Here is an 11,568-nt window from a genome sequence, read left to right on the forward strand (position 1 = left end):
ATCATCGCTTTGTTGTTCCGTTTCTGTAATCAAGTAAACGACATTAATAACAACATGGCCTTTTTATTCCAGTGCATGCATGATAAATAATAACGCCATTTTTATGCATGACGTGACAATTCGACACCAATAAAAGACGTCGGAAAATCGAAAACAAACGACAACTGCAATTAAGTCACTGCCATAATGAGCCAATTGAAAGCTGATATGCTTATTATAACTTTAGGTATTAGTAGTCAGGAATCTGGTATTATATGTTCTGCAGTTAATATCGTAAACAAAAATATTCAGGTTAAAACCAATAATGCAATACATAAGTAAAATACAGCATGAGCACTACTACCTCAACCAAAATACACGGTGATTACAAGTCCGATATGAAATATCCAAATGTGTAGTTTAGCAAAATAGTTTGATCAGGTTTACTTGTAAAATATACAAGACCACATACAATCAATTAGATGTTAAACTCGGACGAAGTGTTATTCTGATGTAACCGCTATTTTCATTTCAGATATATGACTTAGATGTAACCAATTACATTACTTAGTAACTTTAAGAAACACCCGAATGTTACAATTTATTAATGTTAAACGCATTTAAAAAATATTATTCCAAGAGATACATAGATTTCTACAAAATCACTTATGAACTTGTAAGATCCTTTTTGAGCACCTTTGTCCCTTTCTGAGTTACACGTTCATTTATATTTAGAGTGTCTCAAAATGTGAAGATGTTATTAAACACAATGTAGCGATGGTTCCCGTTGATTTGTTTATTCACAAACATTCTTGTCATATCTTCCAGTGTTACGAATTCAAACTTACTAAACATTATACAAACAGTAGGCATAATGGGGTTTGATAAACTGTATACAGGGAAAACTTCGGGCATTCAAACTATCGCTCTTTGCTCGAAAAAAGGCGAACATTTCACTGCATCAAATTTTCCGGTTATAGTACTTAAAAAATCAGTTGTCCTCTCATAATTTGTAAAAGTAGCTCACATTATACTTGTAAGAAAAGGAAGAAGTAAGAGATAAAACGAATTATGTTTTAACGTTTACGTGACTTTATACGTCTCAAATGTAGTTATTTTATGGCGACGCGGAGGGAAGCCAGTAAAAAGGGTAGTTTCGACAGCTTAATAGACACATATCGCAACGAACATAAAAACAGATATTGGTGACTAAGTCATAAATCAGTGATGTCAGTAACATTCACAGTGGGTCGTTATTATCATCACATTAAGGGGTGTCGCTTTTCTTCGTGTCGTTATTTAAAATTAATTCAATTCAAGACGTGTAAGGTTCAGCAAGGGTCATTGATTTCATCGCAAAAGCCAATCGGGTTTTATATGCAAATGATACATTTTCGGACGGTATTTCGTGCTTATTTGGTTGCAAATTACTTCTTTTGTCCAATGAAATACCGCGTTATATCTCAAATCAGCATTTGAATAAAGAAATATAAATGTCATTTACTTGTAACAGGTGTACAAGTAGTAAAGTATGATATAAATGAATTAAGCTTCACCGCAATGTCCATCAAAGAGTTGACGAATGTACCAAAAGTTACGAAAATTATCATCCCTTACCAGTAATTTGATAGGAGATTTTAAATACAGAAATCTCTCCGATGTGTCGAACTGTAATCAAAACGAATTCTTTCGCGAGAACATTAAAGTCCAATGGCTGTCCGACCAGATTTGATTCCTGTGGCACGTGGATTGATATGCTACCTCTTGATGTATCTGTGAATTTAAACAAAAACAGTATCTTAGAACGTACAGTTACTTCACCTTAACTTCTGTTTGGATATACCTGTGCACATTTGGACAAAAAACTTCGGTTGACCTGGTAACTCAATCGACTAGAGCGATAGTAATTCAGTCAGGGGTCCAAGGTTCAAATCCCCGTCTCGCTCCGCTGATTTCTTTCCCACTAAGAACACCGTTGTTGAGTATATGTTGTTATTTCATCTTTACTTTTTTTTTTTTTTATAAAAGTCCCGCACATTATGTGGGTTTTATTTCAGAAATGATTTATCAAAGCTATAGTTATGTCGGAATAAAAATGCTTACCTTGAAATATATTGATGGATAGAGAGGATCCGTTGGATTTAAATTCCTCCACTACAATCGAAATCCTGCTGCCATTAACAGTGCCTGTCGTAGTGCAGGGAACAGCGGCAAAGATCATCCAGTTACAGTCTGTATCCCTGATTATAATAAAACAGGAGAATAAACAGTGGGATGGAAAAAGGAGGAGAAAAAAATCGTTACTCGTTATTTATTAAAAAGAAAGAAAGAGGGAAACCATTGAGACACGAACACAAAACGGAAGTCAGCAATGACGGAAACAAAGTAAAAGGACTGTCAGGTCCTCCCCAATATGAAGACAAATCTCTGGATTGACGCTTGTACGTATACGGCAACTTATTGTTTCCTCTGACATCGTGAATGATTCGCTTTAGCCCTTCGATGTGGCGGGGTAATTGTATTGTCACGCGATGTCAATTTGTTGTCAAGTATTAACGTGATGTCATTACAATGACTTGGAATCTTATCGTTTCATCCCTCGGGTGTGCGTCGAATAATGTCGATACTTTGCCAGCTATATAAACACATGAACATTCGAATCAATTTTGTTATCTATCTTTGGGAGAAAGGTTTTTTTTTTCAATTAATAACGTCTTATCTTTAAAAACAGAAAAGGAAGATAGAAAACATGATTGATTCGAATGTTCATTTTTTTATTATAAAATGCATTCTGAACGTTCGTATAGATAACGCATACAGGTTACCAGGCTTTTCAGGGACTGGGCTTATGTGTCCACCAATCTCATTACTGCTAACAATAATAGTCTCGTCACGCCTGAGTGACATATACAGAAAAATATCAACCCGTGCGTCATATTTTGAAAGTTAAGCGCGATGCCTTGTAGTCACGTACGTATTTGGACATGGAACTTCGAAAGGCTTCTCCCGTAATTTCTGAACGACGAAATAAATTACATCTGTGAACCGAATGCACCTTGTCATCCTCAAAGGCGCATTATGTGTGATAAAATCGATGACGCAGGTTACAGTTCATAAAGTAATGACGCGATGATGACGTTTTTCAGAATAACTATGCTTGTGACCTAGCAGGGACAAATAGGTTTACCTCTTCCCTAGCAAAAACGGGGATGTATCTGTGAAGTCTGGTAGAATGTTTAATGTGTAATGAATACTCACTAAGAGATGATACATTATATTTGATTAAATAAATGCCTACATGCTGTATTCTGGGTAGTTCGACGAGAAGACGTATTTGGACTTTGCCTCTGCTAATAGCTGGAAGTCTTTGCATCCAAATACTGATGCGTTTTTAGCTATTTGTAGATCTAAAATAGTGAAAGATATATAAAGCATATGCAAATTTATTTTCAAGAAACAACGTTATGAATTAAATCAAGAATATTAAATTGATAAAGAAGAATTTGAATGCTTTCATTTCAGCAGTCCATATATTTAAATATAAAAAACAAATGATAAGAGTTTCTTTGTAGCTCGCTAGCGCTTTCACCTCTTTAGGTTTATTAAAATATGAATACAAACATTGAACATCCATTAACCAAAGTTCAAATATATTTTTGTACAGAATTTTCACATAATTTATAAAAAAGTCCTGGTGTTTTGGAATAATTTCTAAAAACTGAAAAAAATGTCCCAATTCTTACTATCAGAATTTAAATGCTTTAATTTAACAATCTTTATACATTGTACATACATATTTTGATATACATATACGTGTGGAATCACTTCTTTGCCCCAAATATATGTGTGTTTGTATACATTGAACATTGATTGATCGAAATATAAATATATTTTTGTGAAGGATATTTTTAAAAATTTATAAAAAGCGTTTGTTTATTTTAACTTCAATTTTCTTAAAAATAAAACAATTGTGTCCAGATTCTTACCTTTAGCTTCATATGAAATATTGAATCCTCGTTTTGATACTGATCCATCCGTTTTAAACTGTAGGACTGACCTGTTACTAGGGATATAATACGTTTTGTTTGACAGTATTTGTCGGAGTCCTCCGGCTGGTAAAAAATAAAGACAAAAGATCTCACAAAACTATGCATTGGACTAATTCGAAAGTCATGGGAAAACGAATGAATTAGAAAAACAAACTTGTACAAATTTCGAAACTCCCGCCCAACCTTCAAGTAAGCGTATAATAATATCCAAACATTTATTTTTTTACACTATTTAGAATATACGTATTTGCTGATAACTATAATTTGTAAGAACGTTTTATATTAAGTTCAATGTACGTTATATAAATACTTTACACAATAAATGAGTGTACAACATCCATTGCCATGTAATTAATTCAGTTTAGAAACTAGGTCCGGGGTCATTAGAATGAATAATGAAAACATTCCCTGAAAAGATAAGGACTTTATACAAATTAAGGGAGTATTGAAGTAAAGACAATTTTGGGTCAATTCATATGATGATGCTTTTAACCAAAAGCATATGCACAAAGTCGGCTAGCCTAATGATAAGTACACTCGGACCCGTGTGTTTAGATCACTCCGACCATGTAGTTGCATCAACAAAACGGACAACTACCCAACGGTCAAATGAAGGCACATGCTACGTACTATTGGTCAGCGGTCCAGCAAAGGAATCTGCATAGGGTTACGAGGTATAAAAGCCGTCCTCAGTCAAACAATTCACTTTGGAAATGATTTGAGATTAAACCCATTGTTTATTTGAAGCTTATTGTTATCTTTATTACTAATGCCCGATTCAATACGGTTGGCGGTTCATGTTGTATCAGCCATGACGAGTCTATAAGGCATTATCTTCATGTGAGCGAATCGTTGACAATCGTTACTATGTATACAAATGTTTTATACAGCAGATCAGTTCCTGTAAAGGATTCCGTATGTTAATTATAATTACCGTACTTTATAGTTGGGGTGTCCAAGCGATCATCAGTCTCAACAACAATTGTTTCTAACCGTAGCAGAGTACAGGCAGTTGAGGTGGCGATATTCCATCTGCACATGGTGTTGCTGAAACAGCAATGGAATTCCAACATATGTTATTTCATCACATAACTGGCCAATTTGACAATGTTACACGGCAATGTCACGGCAATGTCATAAATATGGAACACGTGTTATTAACCTTAAGTTGCTGCGATTGGTCAAAAGATATTCCTACTCTACTACAGGTATTTCTATTATTAACTTTACTACGTTACACATTTTCTGTTATGTTAAGATTAATCTAAAATGTTTATTTTATGATTATTTTTTAAGTTTCATTTTGAACTGTCCATTATTACAAAAAAAGGCCACCTCAAAAGACTTTGCACTGCGCGAAACGACAATTGTATACTCGGAGCACTTTTGTTTTGACCAACAAAGAGTCAGTTCATTTAAATTTATCAATATAATATGGTAAATAAAATCTTATATTCGTGTCCATATCCTATTGATTTTATCAAACAAGCTCAATAATTTAATATGACATTGGCCTAAAATATAATTCTTCATTCGTGTCCATGTCATACCGAATTTATTAAAAGAGTTCAATATTTTGGTTTGACACTCGCCTAAAGGCTCGTCTTAAAGGCTAATGTCATATCAAATTATTGTGCTCGTTTAACAAAATCAGTATGACATCGACACGAATGAAAGATTCTATATTTATTCATATTAAATATAATTTATCTACCCTAAACGGGAAAATATCACCTCCACCATTACATTTCATGTTTAGCGACAAACCTATGTTGAACGATTTGCTTTCGTACAATTATTCATAATCATACTTTCCTGATTTACAGTTGCTATAGAATATGGAACAAAGTAGGTTGTGCAATGTAACATTCCACATAGCCGGTATAGTACTCACTGAGAGTAGACATCAGGCAATCCAGGCGAGGAGATGTACTTCTTCCTGTACGAAGCTTTGACATCTATACCTGATGTGTTCACACATAACCAGCATAAAAAATATACAACTTAATTACAAATCGTTTGATATTATCTATTAAGTTAAACGTAGTGTTCCATCACTTTTGTAATGTGAATATTATTTCCTAAAATATCAAAAAATTTACAAAGATTCTTTTTCGCATATTGCCAGTAATCATACTAAGATATGAATCCAATCATATTTTTTTTATCTGTTGTGTTCATGGATCTCTTAAGAATTTCTGCTTCATATAATGACAAAATAATAAAATATCATATCCATATTTGATGCTATACATAATGAAGTTGATCGAGCAATACAAATGTATAATTAAAAACAGAGGGGAGATAACTGTTGTTTATTGAAAATATATTATTATTTCGATAGTTACTTACTTTAAACAACGACTTTTTGTATGAGGTCATAAGGGTAAGAACAAGTACATATAAGTGAGCACTATTCAAATATGTTAAAAGATTCGAACTACGTTAAAATATGGAATGATATCAAATGTTCTATTTAAAAACGGGTTTAAAAGAAACCTTACCCTTAAGTCTTCTCTCAAACGATACCTTTATTCAAACCTATTTTGTCAATGTTGGCCTTAATGGGTTAGAATGTGATTTAAACATTTAATATTAATTTTGGACTCATTCCTGACCATTTTACACTAACTAAATGCGTATAATTAATTATCCTGACTGAATAACACTGAAAAATGAAGGGTACAACATCTTGTATTTCGTCAATGATACCATAAAATCAATTGGGTAACCTGGAAAGCTGTGCGATAAAATGTTAGTGTAACAAAGTTTGAAATAATTAAAGTATTCCTCTTTCCACTTTAGATGACGTTATTTCTGCATATTATCGAAATCCCGATAAGAGATGAAAGCAGAGAGAACACTTGTATGTAAGTAGTTGGGAAATAGAAATTACCGTCGGGTTTAGAATTTGGCTCTGACCCTTGGAAAAGGTTCTGTTTGAATTAAATTGTACAACCAATGGTGAATTTTCTCTATCCTTAATATATACATATGATAGACTATATTAAAAATGCTATGACTGTCATTTTCGTCATGCAGGTACATAATGTGATCACGCAATGTTAATGTTGAAACGTCTGAATACCTGTGATAGAATATGAAAGCTTAAAACCGGAATGTGTGTTACTGCCATCAGATGTAAACCTGATTGTAACGCTCTCACTTGGTATCATATGTTCCGATGTAGTCACAACGTACTTTTCTGTGCTTGACGAACCTACACAGGAACAACAAAGAGAGACTATGAAATTTACTAAGAAATTATCAGCATACAAGTATTTATTGCGTACCATTAAAAGGATAGAGGAAAGACATGGACAATTTGTCAACAATCTAATAATAATGTTTGTTTTTTTATAACTGAACTAACCGTACTAATTTGATGTTTCGTATAATTTTTAGAAATACCATTTAAGTAATCTATAGGTACCAACTCTTTTCAATATACATGGGAAAATTGAATTGTATTTATTCCTACTTTTTCAAAATTGTTTTTAATGGAATCCCATTTAACATAAATATAGATAAAAAAAATATTTATTTTAAAACAGTTATGAAACAAGTTATATAACTTATATTATTCTCTCTTGTGTGCCCGAATGTAACCGCGCAGGGATCTTAATGTTTGGGAATATCGGAGTACCCTGGAAAACCCAAAGTGGTCGGACAGGTGACCTCATACCTGTTCACGTCCGATCGGGGAATCGATCCCTGGCCGCCTTGGTGAAAGGCAAGTGCGTTATCCGCAGCGCCACCCGACCACCCGACATATATAATTGATATATGGACATTGCTGTTTTATGCATTAGTTATATTTGTTTTGTTAGTAAGTGGTTATATTTTAATGAACAGGTTTAAAAAATAGGCTAGACATACCGTATCGAAGTCGAAGTTTGTCGTACTCCAGTTCTAAGTCAAGCAGTTTGACATCAATACGTATCTGTCCGCAACCAGCAGGGTTCCGAATTATCCAATAGCAGTTCAGATCACTGGCATATAAACATAGTTTGAATAACAGTAATAAAAGATAATGTGTAAATAATCAATAATCTGCCTAGCTACCATATCAGAAATGTTAGAAAAAACTTATTGTTATCATGCAANAGACAAACAAGAACAATTCATATTACTGTTATATAAATAATTTCAGATGACTATCACAAAAACTATCAGATAACGGTCAAGGTAAAACAATCAGATAACGTTCTTTCAAAAAACAAATCCGATCGCTGTAAAACAAAAATATTTAGAAACCAATCATATGAGAGCAGTTCAGTCAATTGTAATAGAAATCAATTCAGGCTGTTGTCATAGATTAGTTTAGCTAGCTAAACAGTGCAATGTAGAAATTTTAATATGTCTGTATTGACCTTATATCTCTGAAGTAGCTGCGTAACAGCGGCCACAAAAATAAACTAAAACTACACATACACTGTTTCAGCCATACGGGCCTAGCGATATAAATTAAATAAGGAAATGCCGAGGGATCATAAAACATGTGTGTTTAAAACAAATATTCGACCTCTTTTGACTGAAACAATAGTCATACATACTCAGCGTAGTTATCAGGAAATCCTGGTGAAGTGATAAACTGTTCAGTGGATCTGGCATTTAACGTCACACCCGACCTCCTGCATAGGTCGGTTGTCCTCTGATAAGTTGTCCTCTGATAACCTGTAACAGTGATCACAATTGGTCAATCATGAGCAATGAAAATTTAGAGCGATCATGTCCGGTTATCTAATAACTTCTTTAACACTTATAAACATTTCAAAATTCAATGTAATAATTCATAACCTTTTTTGATTCCCTTGAGTTGAGTAGACTAAATATCGTATAAAAAGAATGAATGGATTTAAACGGCATATACGGTAGTATGCACGCTGTTGGCAACGAGTATATTAGTTTTGAAGCTCCAACGCACACCATAGTAAAAGCCCGTATTCAACGCATTTTCCGATTTAATTTTCTTAATAAATCGTTAGTATTGGTTAACTTTCAAAGGATCAGTCAACGTATGTAACACAACTTACATGGTTTATTTAATTAAATTACGCTTTTTGACTTTATATTGAACATTTTCGTTTCAAAATACCGTAAATTCTCAATATAATCCCCCTCGTATTGTCTCGTCAACATATTTCAACGTCCCTATTTGGTTTTCCTTTATAAATTTTCCTCATTTTATCGCCGAGCCCCTTTATAACACAACAACACATATACTTGCTGTACATAAACATGTATAAATTATGAACAACGAACCCTTTTGACTTCAGTGCAATTATAATTGGGTACACATACGCATACAAAAACCTAGAAACTTGAAAAGTGATAAATATGTTGTTTTGTGCATGACCATTTCTTAAGATTGATTTTATACTTTTGCTGCCATCCTAGAATTGATAGCTGTACAAACCATTGTGAGGGGTTTCCACATGGATAGATAGTCTGTCTACTTTGATTGTCTCGCTTACATACTTTGCACGCAGTGATTGGCTACCTGCTGTCTATGATGTCACCATTCGTAAAGGTACAACTGGGGAAATTAATTGCAAACAAAATGCGATTGATAAAGTCAGAGAGATCCAAATGTTCATACATGATTGTTGGATATTGTTCTGCTTTTCCATGCACGGCGGCGCTGTTGTTTGGTTATGGTCGGAAATTGATAAAAATCAGAGAGCTCCGAAATGGCGTTTCAGGGTCATATTAATACCAGAATCAGACGGAAAACCAAGACCAAGTGCTTTGATGTGTTTCTTTCGTGTTTTTTAATGCAACTACCTTATTGAATTGATATGAATACAAATGTATTTTAGCACAAGTCTATATCAATAATAAACTTTGCATTATGATTTAAAACAAAAATCCAAAACATACCAAACATACCGATCCTGACATTACCAGTCCTGGTTTAAGTAAAAAAAATATTTGGTCCCGGTTTTTCCTGTCCTGGTTTTAGTATTCAAGGTCAAATGGGTCAAATGATTTAAAAAAATAACAGGTTGTTTTGAATTGACGTATTGTCATTACTACTGATATTTTGCCTGTAGCTTTATTTAAGATCACCTTTTAGGTTACAAGTGTGATATTAGTACCAGGTGAACGATGCAGGCCAATTGGGTCTCTTGCTATATTATATACCAAGTTTCAATCGGAGATTCGAACCAGAGACATCCGAACCCTAGACGGACGCTTTTTCTAAGTGAGCTACCTGTACTAGTCGCCAGGCTCTGTCGTATATTTCTTTTTCCTCTTTTTAAGTTATCGCTCCTCGAGACAACATTATTTTCAATATTGCTTACGGTATTCCTTTGCCATTATTTAAAAAAGGGACAGGTCACACTGTAAATAAGAAAGCTGCAGGACAAAAGATCTCTAGACGTTTGTTCTAAACAATTAAGTGACCAGATCGCCGGCAATCCACCAGTCCAGTTACGATACATAGGTATCGGTAACGTGAGTACTGTACTGCACATATTGTTACGTTTTACCTGATTTTTACAGCCATGGAACACTATCAGGTTTGTTTGTATGGGGTTTTACTTCCTTACAACAGCTAAGGGCAATAAAGACCGATGATTTGGGCTACGATACCGACAAACTTAAAACATCCTTTCCCGAGACACTGCATGCCTAGTCTGTCATGGGCGAGGTTGGAATAGCTGGGGTTCACATGTTGCTTCGTATCATTGGTGTGATGGTTTAAGTTTATCTAGCCTAAAACCAGCTAATCAATAAGGTCACGTGATTTAGATGGCCTGGTATGGAAGTGGCAATGACGGGCTTGTACTAGTAATGATCAATTGCAATCATCTTCGGGAGATACAGTGGGTTTATATTTTGTACTAATGCTATAATCGTGCAATAAAGTGTAAAGGTAGCCCCTTACACTTTATTGTAGTTGTTAATACACACTTCTGGAATATTTACATTTTCCGCGTATAAATTGTTTCCGTCCGCAGGCTTTGTTTCAAATCAATTTTAGTAACACCAAATTGGCGATAAGCGAATATAGGATGATCTCATATCAATCTTGCCCGGAAATAACACTAACTTGTTTCCGTCTGCCGACCATTGTCAAATTACCTAGAACGTATATTACAGGTTCTACAGCGTTTAGATTATTTACAATCAACCCAATGTAAAACTAACACAACCAGGTCAAGGTTATATAGAATACACAATGCATGCAAAAATAAGTTTGATGACATTTTGGTATACAGTCGACCAATACAGACATTATTAGCTTTAAAGTAAGTGATAAAACATAATAAGCATACGAACGTATATTATAGTGAAATATATCACGAGAGTAAACAAATGATTAGAAAATAATTAGCGAACTCTAATTTCGGCCAAAAATGATAATTATTCCCAAAAAAATATAATCCCTTAGTTCTATTTCCACCATACTACACATAAATGTTGAGTATATCTATTCTACCTAGTAATATTCAATAAAAGTGTTATTTCACGTCAACCTCCATATGCCTATACTAGTAATGTGACTAAGACATGTTCTTTAACCCGTGGA

At 34.1% G+C, this 11,568-nt stretch overlaps 1 long non-coding RNA gene across 1 annotated transcript; it reads right to left on the reverse strand.

Moving 5' to 3' along the window:
• Positions 1-3,317: 3,317 nt before the first annotated feature.
• LOC110452826 lies at positions 3,318-5,051 on the reverse strand. The gene is made up of 3 exons (XR_002463227.1): positions 4,963-5,051; positions 3,966-4,091; positions 3,318-3,386 (listed from the first exon to the last, which is right to left on the reverse strand). It is a non-coding gene; the product is annotated as an uncharacterized LOC110452826 (long non-coding RNA).
• Between the last annotated feature and the right edge of the window lie 6,517 nt (positions 5,052-11,568).

This window comes from Mizuhopecten yessoensis, unplaced genomic scaffold (genome assembly GCF_002113885.1).
Source record: "Mizuhopecten yessoensis strain PY_sf001 unplaced genomic scaffold, ASM211388v2 scaffold6905, whole genome shotgun sequence".
Taxonomy (NCBI): Eukaryota; Metazoa; Mollusca; class Bivalvia; order Pectinida; family Pectinidae; genus Mizuhopecten; species Mizuhopecten yessoensis.